General features: G+C 38.5%; 1 long non-coding RNA gene across 1 annotated transcript; it reads left to right on the top strand.

The window, feature by feature from the left end:
- Window positions 1-5,211: 5,211 nt before the first annotated feature.
- On the top strand, window positions 5,212-7,194 carry LOC132254984 (uncharacterized). The gene is made up of 2 exons (XR_009467463.1): window positions 5,212-5,418; window positions 5,711-7,194. It is a non-coding gene; the product is annotated as an uncharacterized LOC132254984 (long non-coding RNA).
- Window positions 7,195-15,807: the final 8,613 nt, after the last annotated feature.

Here is a 15,807-nt window from a genome sequence, read left to right as displayed (position 1 = left end):
ATTGTTTTAAATATCTTTAGAATTGGATGATTTCATGTTTTCAACTAAAACCTTGTGTTAAATGATTTTCAAACTTGTTTTAAAAGGTTTTAAGTTGAAAAAGGTTGGGTGTTGGGCCAAAAAATGGCTCAGCCGGTTCAACCAGTTGAGGAACCGGTCAACCGGTTGTGGTCATCCAATCGAGGGAGGCCAAAAAGTTTCTCTCTCTCCTAGTGGTCTTCTCTTCCCGGTCGAGGTGATTCTCTTACCGGTTGAGGTCCGGTTGAGGCTAACGGTCACCTGACAAGCATTTAATGCTAATGGCTAGTCAACCGGTCGACCCCTAGCTCGACCGATCGAACCCCCAAACGGCTAGTTTGACTTTTCTCTTCTATAAAAAGGCTCCAAACTTCATTGTTAAAAGAGCTTAACCTTCCCAAATCCTTCTTGATTATATTTGAGCCTTGAAAGAGTATTTTTTACTGCACCATTATTTCAAAACTTGCATATCTTTACTGCACCATTCAATCCTAGTTTTTCTTGTATCATTTGAGTTTAAAGTTTTTGTGCTAGGATTTTTTAGAGATCATTCATTTGTAAATCTTTGAGAGGAAGTTTCTGTCCGGTCGAGGACCAGTCGAGGGAGGCCAAAAAGTTTCTCTCTCTCCCAGTAGCCTTCTCTTCCTGATCGAGGTAATTCTCTTACCGGTCGAGGTCCGGTTGAGGCTAACGGTCACCTTCCAAGCATTTAATGCTAACGGCTAGTCAACCGGTTGACCCCTAACTCGACCGGTCGAACCCCCAAACGGCTAGTTTGGCTTTTCTCTTCTATAAAAAGGCTCCAAACTTCATTGTTAAAAGAGTCTAACCTTCCCTAATCCTTCTTGATTATATTTGAGCCTTGGAAGAGTATTTTTTACTGCACCATTATTTCAAAACTTGCATATCTTTACTGCACCATTCAATCCTAGTTTTTCTTGTATCATTTGAGCTTAATGTTCTTGTGCTAGGATTTTTTAGAGATCATTCATTTGTAAATCTTTGAGATGAAGTTTCTGTCCGGTCGAGGGAGGCCAAAAAGTTTATCTCTCTCCTAGTGGCCTTCTCTTCCCGATCGAGGTGATTCTCTTACCGGTCAAGGTCCAGTTGAGGCTAACGGTCACCTGCCAAGCATTTAATGCTAACGGCTAGTCAACCGGTCGACCCCTAACTCAACCGGTCGAACCCCCAAAAGGCTAGTTTGGCTTTTCTCTTCTATAAAAAGGCTCCAAACTTCATTGTTAAAAGAGCTTAACCTTCCCAAATCCTTCTTGATTATATTTGAGCCTTGGAAGAGTATTTTTTACTGCACCATTATTTCAAAACTTGCATATCTTTAGTGCACCATTCAATCCTAGTTTTTCTTGTATCATTTGAGCTTAAAGTTCTTGTGCTAGGATTTTTTAGAGATCATTCATTTGTAAATCTTTGAGAGGAAGTTTCTCAAGTGTGGGGTATCACTTGAGGGGTTGTTCAAGAGAGGGATATCTTTTGAGAAGTGTAAAGGGTGCTTGAAGCCAAAAGTCCAAGAGGGTGAATTGGAACCACAATCCAATTGTATTGCTTGAAGGCTTGGTTTGGAAGCCTTAGATTAGTGGAACCTCAAGCTCGGGATTGAAGCTAGAGGAGAGTGGATATAGGCCAGGTTGCACCGAACCACTATAAACTCTTGTGTTTGCATTCTCTCTTCCCTACTCTTTAATTTATATGCAATTGTCTATATATTGATTATTATATATTTGCTTATAATTGTCTTTTGCATTCACTTGTTTAAATCCCCCGCCCCTAATTACTCTCATTTTGAAGCATCCCTAATTACTCTCATTTTGAAGTATATATTTGGTCGTTGTTCATATGTTTTTTTTTTTTTTAGTTTCTTTAAAGAAAGCAAGTCAAGTGAACTACTGAAAACATACAACTAAGATTGGGAATAAAGCTTTTGCACTTTGCCCTTAACTCCTTCAATATCGAACCTACTACCAAAGATTAAACCAAAGAAGAGATGAGATAAACATAACCTAGAAAAGAAAATTTTTGTATCACCAAGGGTTCGAGACAAAGAGACCCCATCTCCCTCTTTTTGTTCTTTCTAGTCATGGAAAGGGTTGTTTTTCTTTTTTCTTTTTTTTCTTTCTTTTTTTTATCATTTTAAAGTTGTCATTTAGAAAAAACCTTTTTATTATCATCCCAAGTGCTACAATTTAAGTATACCACATCTCATTTTTGCTGATGAATTGTTAGTTTTGGAGAGAGCTACTCCTAGATTTATGATAACAATTAAGGCAACTTTGATTTAGTTCGAAAAATTATCAAGGCTTAAACCTAATCTGCAAAAAAGTTGAATAATTATAATTAAAAAGAATGAAAAATGTATTTTAAAAAATAAAATTTATGAATTAAATCCTAAACAAGTAAACAAGTTTGAATTATTTTTATACGTTCAACATATGAAGATAAAATTTTAAATTATGATATTTTGCATTCCAAAAAAATATTCAAAAATAAGAATTAACTTAAAAGCAAATCTTAGTAAGATATCAACAATGTATTAAGACTTTAAAACAAAAAAACAAACCACCACCCAGCTCTCATAATGTTTCTCTCACTCATTATCTATTTTGCAAGGGGTGGTATATCAAAATAAAAAATATTGAAAATTTACTCAATATTGACATCTACCAAATGGTTTAATATGAACTCAATATTATTAACCCATTTAATAAACAAGTTAGGTCAAATTATGCATCAAGTGATTTTTTTGTTGGTTTTAATCTTAATTCCTAAGTCTTCATAGAGTAGTTGTGGTCTTAATCGATCTGATGGGCCAATTAACCTAATGTGTTGTACTAGGATTGAAACATATAACTTTTATATCTTTTCCATGCACAAAACAAAATGAAAACAAATTAAGAGTGACAATAGCATGTATCTCACTCAATGGTAAGATTCGTTTTTTATTAGTGAAAAACTAATATCTGAACAAAAAAAAGGTTGGAGTCGCCACTTATTTTTGTTTATTTTTAAAAGAAAAACAAAATAAGAATTACAAACTCTTAAGTGACTCATTTTTTAAGGAAATGTATATCTATGAACAACCAAATCTAAGTCTAGGGGTTAGGTTACTTATTAGGAAGGTACAAATATAGTAGCATTCGTCTAAGTCTTAAAGAGATCTTTACTAAACAAGTAAAGGAAATAATGATAACCATGGATACCAAGACACACAAGCAAAAAAGTACAACAAGGCATGGTGATAATGAACAAGAAACTGATTATCAATATGTGGGTCATATACATCGAAAAACCATAGGATCAAGGCTAAACAAGTAAATAGAACCCAAAGATATAACATACAATAACAAATAAATTAAATAATTAAAAAAGGGTAGAAAGTGTACTCAATAATGGCCACAACAAGGGTAGCGAGCTTACATAGAAAAAAAGGATTAGTTCATAAGCATAAGAAGAGATATGACACCAAAGTAGGCATCAAACAACATGTACAAGATATATACAACTCAAATCAAAGGTCAATGGTATTTAAATTAACATAAAGAGGGATTAATTTACATAAACATGCAAAAAGGTTAAAACATGGCAACAAACATACATTGATAAAATAAATTTATCTAAAATAGGTAGGAGGTGATCATGTTACAAGGATGAGTTTATCTAACAAGTATAAGATATCTAGAACTCAAATCAAAAGCCAAAGAAGGCCAAAAATGCACCGATGAAGACTAATTCAACAAGATACACAAAATGGTGCAAAAGCAAGTCAGCAATGCTAGTATGTGAAATGTGAGCTTAGTCAACAAACCTTAATGCAAAAAAAAAAAAAAAAAAGATTCAAAGACCTATGTGGACCCGCATTTTTCACGTGCGTCCCCACTCGATCGGCGAGACTCGCTTTTTTATTTATTTGTGAAAAATTGATTTTTTGAAAAAAAGTTGGAGTCGCCACTTATTTTATTTTTATTTTTGAAGGGAAAATAAAACAAGAAATAAAACCCTAAAAAAAATGACTCCATAATTTTTGGAAAAGCGTGTCTTTGAAAACCCAAGTCTTGGTCCGGGGATCAGGTTACTTATTGGGAAGGTACCTCTAGAAGGTAGCACCCCTCTAAGCCCTAAAGAGGTCTCTACTAATTAAGTTAAGGGGATATGGCAATTAATCGGTTAATTATGGATACCTAAGTAGGCTAGGTGATTTTAGAGAGTGGCATGCCAAACACAATCAAATTGCAACAAAGGAGAGTGAGGGTGCGTACCTGAACTGCTCTTCAAGCGCTATCATAAAATATAAAAGTTAGTGTAGAAATGTAGCACACAACATTTGTGGTATTCAAGCAAATCAGGCATATATCAAGACATCCAAGAATCACGTCAAATATGGATATGGTCATCAACGGCATACAAGTCCATAGAGTTCTAAAAAATAGATGAGAAGAGAGCGTACCTGGATAGCAAGCTAGTACTCCTCTATGGGAATCAAAAGCATCTCAACAATAAATACGAAACGAATTCATGTATATCATCAAGAAGAATAAAAAATCAATATATCAAGCAAACAATATTGAAGAAGGTATCATGAATGTCGGGCCCCCACCAAAGCCCTAATTAATCTCGCATGAGTTGATTTCATAAATTCCATTGTTTGGAATCATAAAATTTATTCATGCTTATTGAAAATCAAGAAAAACACAAAAATAGTTAAAAATCAAATAAAACATTGAAAGTGCATACCCGAAGGAAAATGACAGCAAATAGCATGTTAAAATTGGGATTTTATACCTAGAAACTCCTAAGGAATTTTGAAGAAAACCAAAGTTATTTTGATGGAAAAAGATAAGGTTTTGAAATCCAGATTTAAGATGTATAAGATCACAGAATAAAGGAAAAGAAACATTAACAGGAGTATGATATGTGGCAAGGTGGCAATTCTGTGGATGGAGCTTGGAGGTGTGATTGAGACTGCATTACTAAAGATGTTGGTGCTATCGTTATTCCCTCTGAATTTCTCTTCCTGCTCTTTTTGTGTTTTCTTTCTCTGCCCCATATTGGTCTATGGGTTGTGCTTGATATTCATTTACCCTTTCCATATCCTGGGTGGCTGATTTTCCTTGAACATAGTAAACATTATCCCATGATTAGACTGAACCAGCTCTTTTCATTGTCTTGGAATAGTCGAATCCATTGAGAACAATCCAGTCCCCACCTTGAAATGATGGTCAACACTCAAAGTGAATTCCAGGATTTTCCAGGTATGACAGTCCTTGCTCTTCTATTTGGATCACATTATGAAGATCACCTCCAACAAAGTTTGTTCTTATTTTGAGGCAAAAGTATCAGCAGCTTCATCGTTCCCTCTATCGGACTCACCAACCTATCTGATATCAGGTACACCATACTGTTTCCAAACTGTCTGTTTCCGTAATGGATTTATAAGCCTTTGCCTCTTTAAAAAAAATTGGCCTCAAATCGTCTTTCCATTTAAAGCTATGACAGTGCAATGAACTTCCACTCCGGAAGGTTTAATTTGAACAATGGCTTTTGCTGCACCTAGGATTATAATTGAACCCCCACATCAAACTTCATGAGTTCAATATGATAGCAGGTCCAACACCATTCAATCTGACTTCTCAATAAATTTTTGAACTATCATCTTCATCCTTATAAAAATTGTTTCCAGCATCTGAGCCATCTGTATTGTCACCTTCATGCTCGGAACCATCATCATCATCTTCTGGACTCCTGTGATCGTTGCAAGGGTGACCACAAGCCAAATCCTCTGACCAAGAACATATGCGGCTGCTGGTCAATCAGTGGGAGGAGATTCCCGACACTTATCCAATGCATGTCGAAGAGAAAGGGATACATCAGCAGGCAGTAAATCCAGCTGTTGAAGTCCAAATTCTTCCCCAACCATTGCCAAGGCTGTCAACTCCTCAGAACTGGAAGATGCTCCTGTAGCAAGGTTACCATAAACACCAGATGAAAGTTTTCTCCCCACTGGTTTCGCACCAGATAACAGACTTTGGAAGGAAACTATTTTCCGGGCCCAGATAACTGAATGGCCATCTTTACGAATCAGAGGTGGAGGGTCATTTATGTTAGCAGAATTACATCCTTATTGCAAGCAATGTTCAAGCCATCTGAATAGACGAGGAGGAGTTGTCCGGGAAAGACAGTCTTTACACATCCCCAGTTTCTTAGAAATACCAGGAAAATCATGAACATAGTGGTCCAAATAACTTCCCTCTCCTAGAGAATTAGCAACATTACATAATAGAACCACCAGAAGTTCCAAGTCCTTTTTGCGAAGATTATCTAATTTCAAACTTTCATATACCGCATGGAGGGAATTCAAAGTCTCTTTCAAAGGCTCAGAATAGGATAATTTTTCTGGGCCTCGTCCACCATCCGAATATGATTTAGAAGAATCTGATTTCTGCAACTCAAGTGACATTTTGGAAGAGATCCGAGTGATCAAATTAAGTTTAGAGTAGTTCTTGTGAAATTTGCAGTCGATAAGAAACTCCTAGGATGTGTATGGCACTGTATCCACGGGCATTGGAGGAATCAATCTGGACTTTTTGCACATATGCATTATGATACTATTAAAAGATTCCCATTCTGAATCAACATTAGAGTCACTGGCAGTAATCTTTTGTACTGTTATCCAACAAGAATTACATTTCTTGTGAGACTTTGGGAAGGCGGGTTGGAAGTGGATCGCCCACAATAGTTTGGAATACATGATTCTGACCAGAATATCTCTACTGAAAGCTGCAAAATCTGAACCAAGCCATCTTAAAAACCAAGCATCTCTTGGTCATTGATTTAACCATGTCTCTTTCTACCTCGGATCAAGACCTTCTCCTTATACGGAAAAGGGGGTCCTCATTATAAGATTACAGTAACCATATATCTTTAGCAGGGTCATTACCAAAATTATAGAAACACATTTTGATTCACTACCTGAAGAAGTGCCCGGGTCCGAATCACTTGATGAAGAGCCTAAGTCACCATTGGAGGTACTTGAACTACTGCGTCCGTTTACTCTTTAATCTGGGACTGAGAGAGCCATCTCATTCCAGGGATAATTGTTCAATAAACATGTCATCCTTAACGAATTTTGTATCAATATTAATCTCTTTAAGGCATTCATCTTTAGTGGACATTCCTGAAAGAGGAGGCTCCACAGTGCTCTGTTCTTCCCATTAGCCAACATTGAGATAGGACGTTGTTCAATAACTGCGTCTGATGTACCCTTAACTGAATCTCGGTTATGACTGCCGTGTCTTCGTTAGAAAAATCCAGTTGTTCAACCATCTCACCAACTATTGAAAGTGCAGTATCAGAATCAAGACAAAGTGCATAGTGAATATTCTTTGCTTGACGTGGGTCAGCTCCGTGCAAGGTCATTGAGATTGAATTATCATCAATTTTCTTCCCTTTTAACTTGAAGAGATTATTTTGTCAAACCTCTCAAATTGTAGAGCAGGGAAAACGAGGAATTCCGCTGATGTTTTTCATGTGAGTGCTCACTGAAAGCTTCTTAGCCTTGGGGTCTAGGTACGCCATGGGATTGAGACTCTGGCAAGTCAACTGAGTTGTGCGCAGAATTGAATAACAGCATGTGATTGTAAACTGACTCCTTCGAATTTTCTGTGGCGAATAATGCGTCCTTTAGGAGCTTTTGTGCAACAACTTCCATAAGTTGATGGTCGTCGGCCAAATCCGTGTGGGGAACCAGCATCTCCTCGTCCTCTCATCCAATAGAATTAGGAGTCATGATAGTTATGGATGGAAAATACCAACTCTTCTTTTTCTTTTCTTTTTTTTTCTATTTTCAATGAATGTAATGCACAAGCGGGAATTATGGGAATTGTAGAGACAAAAAAATTTGTCAAATGCAATAAAGAGAAGATCAATAGAAGCAATCATCTCTACGGGCCCACCATGGGGGCATCGAGTGATGGGCACTACTGCAAGTGCGGCAAGAACACAACAATCCACTCACAATCATTTCGATTATCTCATCGATTTCTCGGTCCCATGCTGAAGAATTATTCAACTGAACAAAGCTCGATTTGTGTGCTAACGAAAACAAATTCTTTTTCAGTGTGACAAACTCCAAATACTGATCATGCACCTTAGATATCCAATTAACTAAATCTGAATTCAACGTTCCAGATGCAAGATCCTCAAGAAGCAGTAGAGGGATTAATGAAGAGAAGATGAGACGGAAGCCATCATAAAGTAAGTGAGAGACATCATTGACAATTCATTGAATGTTGGGCTGACTTGGTTAGACAAAATACACGGCAGGTACATCATGTATAGGTTTTCGATCTTTATCAATGAGGAAATATAGGATTACGCCATGTTTACCAAGTTCTTCTACATGAATTGAAGGAGAGTACTGTTTTGGCAATACTTGTCATATATTAAAATCTTGTAAACTTCTTCCTTTTTCATTCCGGTTAAGTTCGTCGGCTGATTCCGATTCCGATTCGACATTCGAGTTATGCATTTAGTCTGTTTAGGGAAAGTCCATATATTGACAGTGAGATTAATTCCGTCATGCGATCTGCTCATAACCTCAAACACTTTTTGTTTCTCTTTCCCATAAATTGTCATGCAATCAAGCTCAATGACATCATCGACTTCAAATAATGGCGGCAAATCCTTGACGTGTACTTTGATCCCAAAACTGCTGTTGCTTTCATCGGCAACAAACTGATCAACCTCGCCGTTGGCAAAGTTGCTACCACCATCAGTGTTGCCAGTAAAGTTCTTCAAAGCCCCCTGGAGATTCTCCTTGTGCGCAGACAGTCTCAAGGATGCGGCTGCTTCTTCAATAGCGACACGTCTCTCACAAAGGTGCAGACTTGTATGGGAATATCATTTAGTTTGATAGCCACGTGGGATACCCATTTATGCTTGCAGGCTGTCTTCATCATGGACTATGCGTGGAACTCTTTTAATCCCAATATGCTACGTAGAGAAGATTCAAAGTGGTAGCCTTCTTCTGTAATTCAACCAAATTCACACGATTGGAATCTCCATCACTACCCTTCGTTCTCCGCAGTCCACCAGGAATACACTGAGTACACCGCGTTTGCAACACACTTTATCTTTCATATCAGCACTTCTATCAGTCCCGAATACACACCCAAATATATAGACAAAGACTGGAAGGTAGTATGAATAGGGGAACAGAGGACATGGATAGACACATAGTAAAAACCGGGGAAGGAATAAGCAGAGGATGCCAATTAACGTAGCCCCATTTCAAGTGTTAATCCATGGGCTTAGATTGGTGGGAAGAGTAAAAGAGAAATAGGGCAAACAATGTCATCAAATAGTATACCATAAAACAGAGTCTCACCGAGTTCGAATGATAAGAAATAAATAAATGAATATAGTAATAGGGAATGAAACAATATCTGTAAGCATATACAAAAAAAACTAGAAATCAGCAACGTTCACATAGAGTTTCCACCATCCTCAACCCAACAAGCAAACAGTGTTCCCGATCATAAAAGGAGAGAATGAATAATATAGATTGGGAAGGTGAGCCAGAAAAATAAACAGAAAGCTTACCTTAGAACTTTTCTAAAGAAGTAAAGCCTGTTTCTCTTTTCCAATTCCCCTCTCCAGGATGAATATCTTTCCCCCTGGGAATGCTTACTTCTGATAAATAAATAAAAAATCTGCACTGGTTTCTATCCTCAGAAAATCTCCACTGGTTTTCTTGTGCTTCTTTCTTCTTCTCCTCTTAAACGGTTTCCTCCAATGCGTCTTTTTTTTCCCCTCTGAAAAAAAATCCCTTTTATGCGTGCTGCCAGTCCCACTTTTCAAAAAGAAACCATCTTGCTGAAAAGGAAAATCCTACTTCCTTTTCTCCTTTATTTCCTTTCTTTCTTTTTCTTTCCTTCTTCCTTTTCTTTCCTTCTTGTAGCCGATCCCCACATGGAAGAAGTATATGTGCTGTCCCTCTAAAAATAAAATCTCCTCTTTTCAAAATTCTGTTGATTTTCCTTCCAAATAAATGGTGGTCCGTTTCCTCATGCCCAAAAAATAAATAAATAAATAAATAAAGATACAAATAGAAATAAGAATAAAATAAAGACAAAATAGAATAAAGATTAAAATCAATAAATATCATGAAATTGAAAATCAAAAGAAATTTAAATCACACATCTAAAAAAAAAAAATAAATAAATAAATAAAAAAATAAATAAAAATAAAAAATAAAAATAATTAAAAACAAAAATAAAAAAAATCAACCACATGCAAGCCATACGAGCTATGTAACCACCAAAAGAATATGAGTCATGCAATCATGCAAAAACATCTAAAGGTGACCTAGGGTGTGTCCTAGTGCGCTAGGGCAAACGAAGTGGACTAAGTGTGCTTAAAAGCTATCCTAAAAAAAAAAAAAGCCTAAGACTAAGTTAGGGCTGCCAAGGGTCACAATAAGGGATCAAATAATCCCTCAACCAAAATCTCTGAGGTGACTCAAAAAAGGGTAAGTGGTATGAGTAGCTATGGGCCACCAAGGAACTATTTTGAAGCACTGAAAACGAATTTTAAAGACATGTGCTAAAGGGACAAAATTGAGGGTCTACAAATATGCCCCTCTTCGGTATAGATCACGAGTGTAGAGAATGTGAGTAGAAATACGAGTAATGAGCAGAATGAAGTGAACTATACCGAAGAATTAAAGAAGGACTAGAGATTTTGTCCTAGCACATGAAGAGGTAAGATCTAAACACGGGGACGCAATCACAAAAAGGGAATAACTTCAGGTCGTGAGCTCAAAGCTTTGCACAGAAAGAATGATTCTGGGTCATAAGTGAAAAATCGACACTGGGTCAAGAGCTCTAGGCTTTAAATGGAACAGAAATGACTCTGGGTCATAAATGAAAAAAACGACTCTGGGTCGAGAGCTCTGGGCTCTAAATGGAAAATCGACTCTGGGTCGAAAGCTCTGGGCTCTAAATGGAAAATTGACTCTGGGTCGAGAGCTCTGGGCTCTAAATGGAAAATCGACTCTGGGTCGAGAGCTCTGGGCTCTAAATGGAAAAGAAATGACTCTGGGTCAAGAGCTCTGGGCTCTAAATGGAAAATCGACTCTGGGTCAAGAGCTCTGGGCTCGAAATGGAAAATCGACTCTGGGTCGAGAGCTCTGGGCTCGAAATGGAAAATCGACTCTGGGTCGAGAGCTTTGGGCTCTAAATGGAAAACCGACTCTGGGTCGAGAGCTCCGGGCTCTAAAATAGGAAATAATGACTCTGGGTCGAAATGGAAAGTGACTCTGGGTCGAGAGCTCCGGGCTCTAAAATAAGAAATAATGACTCTGGGTCGAGAGCTCCGGGCTCTAAATAGATAGCCGATCAGGATACTTTCCGACTCAAGGTGTCGGGTCGAGGCCACTCACAAGTGGCTAGAATGATGTAAATGACTCCGGGTCGTGAGCTCAGGGCTCGGGGTGCTATAAATGACTTTGGGTCAAGATGGAAAATGACTCTGGGTCGAGAGCTCTGGGCTCTAACTAGGAAAGAATGACTCTGGGTCAAGATGGAAAATGACTCTGGGTCGATGAATAGCTCAGGGCTATGAGCTCCGGGCTCTATGACTGATCGACTAGAAGGAGAATGCGATACGCAAACTCCAGGTCACACCACTCATGGGCGACCAAATGATGAAAGCTCAGCTAAGAGCTGGAAAGACTCCGGGTCTATAGGAAATGATAGCTCAGGGCTAGCAGGCTCAGGGCTTAAGGGAAAAGGATAGCTCAGGGCTATAAGACTCAGGGTCTAGAAGGAATGGATAGCTCATGGCTGCGAGGCTCAGGGCCTAAAAAAAGGATAGCTCAGGGCTAGCGGGCTCAGGGCCTAAGGGAAAAAGGATAGCTCAGGGCTATAAGACTCGGGGTCTAGAAGGAATGGATAGCTCATGGTTACGAGGCTCAGGGCCTAAAAAAAAGGATAGCTCAAGGCTAGCGGGCTCAGGGCCTAAGGGAAAAGGATAGCTCAGGGCTATAAGACTCAAGGTCTAAGGGAAAAAGGATAAGACCAACTCGAAAGTGGACACGAAATAAATTGGCTCAAAGTCATATACTCAAAATGTCAAGGGTCGGACTACTGAAACCAAGAAGGGAAATATGCCCCAGTATCCAGGGTGCTCACACTGCCGAAACAACCAGTAAATCAATCATCCGCTGAAATCAATAGGTCAGAAACTGATGCATCGTGACAAACCTCTGAAAAGTCTAAACTGAAGGAACCCTCTATATCTGAAAAGCTGCTCTGTCGGTGAATCTCAGAAGGTAAATCTCAAAGAGTGTATATCATGGCTCATCTAAAAGTAAACCTCAAAGTACGTAAAATGCTGCTCATCTGGATAATCCAATCTGCAAGGTAACAATGATGAAAACAAATCTGTCTCATGAACATCTGGCTAAAGGATCCACCCACGCTCCTCGGGTGAAACCTGATGCGATCCATCTCTATCTCAACAAATCCATGTAGGGAGGCCCTGATACAGTCGATCATCGGAATCTCTGGGCTAGTGCTCAATCTAAAACCAAGCTGGCCACTGTCTCAATCTCAAGGATACTCAAAGAAAATGGGGGAAATATGCCCCAGTATAAGATCTGACGTCAAAGTCATAAGCTAATCACCCGACACTAATCATCCATCCTCATATCACTGCCCAAATAAATCTCGTAATGGAGAGGGGAATATGCCCCAGTATGGATATCGGATGTCGAAGTCGTGAGGCAAACAAACTAACAATGATCATCCATCCTCGTACCGCTGTCTAAACACAATCTCATCAAAGAGAGGGGAATATGCCCCAGTGTGGATAATCTAATGCACAATAAAGAGTCTGTCAAAAACAACCAAACATCTCTATAACCATGAATAAAGATAGTCATGCCGCCCAATAACAGATAGGAATCTCAGAAAAAGGGGGAATATGCCCCAATGTGAATATCTAATGCACAACCAAAGGATGAATCCGACATCATCAATCAACTATCCTCAGCTCAACAATAATCCGCTAAGAAGTCAGAATGATGTATCAACCAATGCCTCAAGGGAGACACTCTAAATCTAATCTCAAAGGAATAGCCAAAATGATGAGGAATGTGATAATCTCAAAAGTAGAAACATGTCTCTGATGAATCCCTGACTGAATCTGATAGGAATTTGGTAACCTCAAAATGGGGAAATATGCCCTAGTATGCCAGATCTATACACTGCACTGAAAACTGCCTCCAACTCAGTAACAATCCACTAGTCTATCTCAGAAATACTCCGCGAATGGAACCACTAGGGCTCAACGATGCTCCACTAGAACTGATATAGTCTCAACATACCCCACTAGGGATCTCTAATCGATGAAAAATGCCCGGACTCAAAGAAAGTGCTCCACTAGAACTGATATAGTCTCAACATAGCTCACTAGGGATCTCTGGTTGGTGAAAATACCCAGACTCAAAGAAAGTGCTCCACTAGGGGCTCATCTCAACCAAATGAAAGGGGAATATGCCCTAATATGGACATCTAATGCACAACCAAAGGATGAATCTAATATCCTCAATGAACTGTCTCCAAACCCAAAAATCCATCAAACATCAATATGCCAAGCAAGAGAGAGACCAAATGCTTCCAAAAGTATCTTCCATAAAAGAGAACATAGTAACGACCAAACTTCAACCAATCTACCAAAAACCTGTCCAAGTGAAGACTGTCAAAGATAACGTCTGATCTCGTGGCCTCAGGGTGGTCTTAAGACACAGGACGTAACGTAGACCAAGGTGATAGGGTGAAAGAAATGAAGGGAAACTAGGCTCAAATACCCAATGATCAAACCCGTACCCTCGTGTACAAGATGTAATGCATAGAAAAATCTCATGAGTCATGGACTTAGAAGTAACCAAAGGGAATGCCAATAACGAAATGAGAGAAAGGATGAATTGTCAAACCATCAATGAAATATGTGAATGATGTGAAGAAGGTATCAAATCAGTAATGGGTATCAATATGTAGGGAATGAATAAAAGGTGGAACAAATATCTGGAATGCGGTAATGGGATACAAAAGAAAGCAATGAGAAAGTGGAATGAGTGATGATCAACCCATGTTAGTACAATAAAGGAAAGTCATATCACCAATGATGGAATGGTGGGTAAGACAATGATCCGGAGACCCCAGTAAAAAGGTCACTCATCTCTCATACCTAATATATATCAATCATGATCCAAACAACATAGGATCTCATAGAACTCTCACATGAACCCTCGACACTCCAAATGCATAACAAGAGTGGCTCAAGGAGTGAAAAACTCATAAAAAACTCACAAAAACCCACAATGACAAATATACCCAATAAATGAACCTCAAAAGGTGGCATAAATGCCCAATGGAACGAGATACCATACATGAGCACATCATTGCGCTTTTTTTTTTTTTTTTTTTTTTTTTTGATTGATTTTTTTTTTTTTGATTTTTTTTTTTTTTTGATTTTTTTTTTGATTTTTTTTTTTTTTTTTTTTTTTTTTTGCGCATGCTCTGATCATCAATAAATCAAACTCCAATGGAAAAATATAAGGAATGAACAAACTCTCTCTGACCACTGATGAATACATGAACCCCAACCCATGAGACAACCTCTCAAACTAAGATCTCCGAATCAATGTCAAATGATGGAATGAATAGAGTGATATGACTGCCTTCTTTGCACTAAGACGTGAAGAATCATCAACCCAAGGAAGAGAATAATAAGATGAAGCAAATAATGATAGAGAAAAGAAAGAGAATGAATATATGATGATAATAAAATAGAACAAATAGGGTGATAAGAGGATGGTAACAAAATGAGAAGATAGACCTATAAGTCTAAAGCTCATGAGACTTTCCTAGCAAAGCATGCATATACATCAAAGGGCCCCAACCCGAGTATAGAAATGGTAATCAAAGCTATAAGAAAGAAATAAGGCTATAACATACCACGCGAAGCTCAATGGGCTAGCAACGGTCTAATATATAGAGGTGATAAAGTATGAGGCTAACCGAAATGATGGCCACCCATCCTGCGACCACGGTCTCAAACATAATACTTCTTCAACTGATCCACATTGGTAGGCTTCCGAAAATTGGTTTCCATCTAAGTCTGTCAACCATGCAGCCCCTTTTGAAGTCAACTCTCGGATAACATAAGGCCCACTCCAACTATCATCCAATATGTCCATCTCAAGCCCATCATGAAGAAAACCATGTCAATCAAATCTCCCATCTGAGAAAAACTAATGTCCACTATAAGAACTCTCATCTGATAAACTTTGACTCATAATCCACTAAACTCATCATATGTATGAAGTCACCCTCAACAATGTCACTGGCTAACTGGGTGGTGGGGGTGGGTGGTAATGAATCATACGACATCTCATCCTGAACTGGATACTATCTATCTAACTGTCCATCAATCCTCTGGCTCAAACCTGCTAATGTCTCTTGAATAGAGTCATGGTGACTGTAAGTCGATCAACTGTATCATACTGAGGATCCATACCTGACTGCTTTGAAACCTTGACCAATCTATTTCCAACTCTAATATAAAGAGTCGAATCCAAACTGAAGCGAATAACATTCCTATAAGGTACAAAGACACGGAAAGAGAAATGACATGAAGGAAGCTCAAAAGAGGTGGAAACACACTAATCACAATGTAAAAAGGTGGCCCAACTGAGACTCAAACATGTACCAA

This window comes from Vitis vinifera, chromosome 13 (genome assembly GCF_030704535.1).
Source record: "Vitis vinifera cultivar Pinot Noir 40024 chromosome 13, ASM3070453v1".
NCBI classification, from domain to species: domain Eukaryota; kingdom Viridiplantae; phylum Streptophyta; class Magnoliopsida; order Vitales; family Vitaceae; genus Vitis; species Vitis vinifera.
This window is presented reverse-complemented; position numbering and strand designations above follow the sequence as displayed.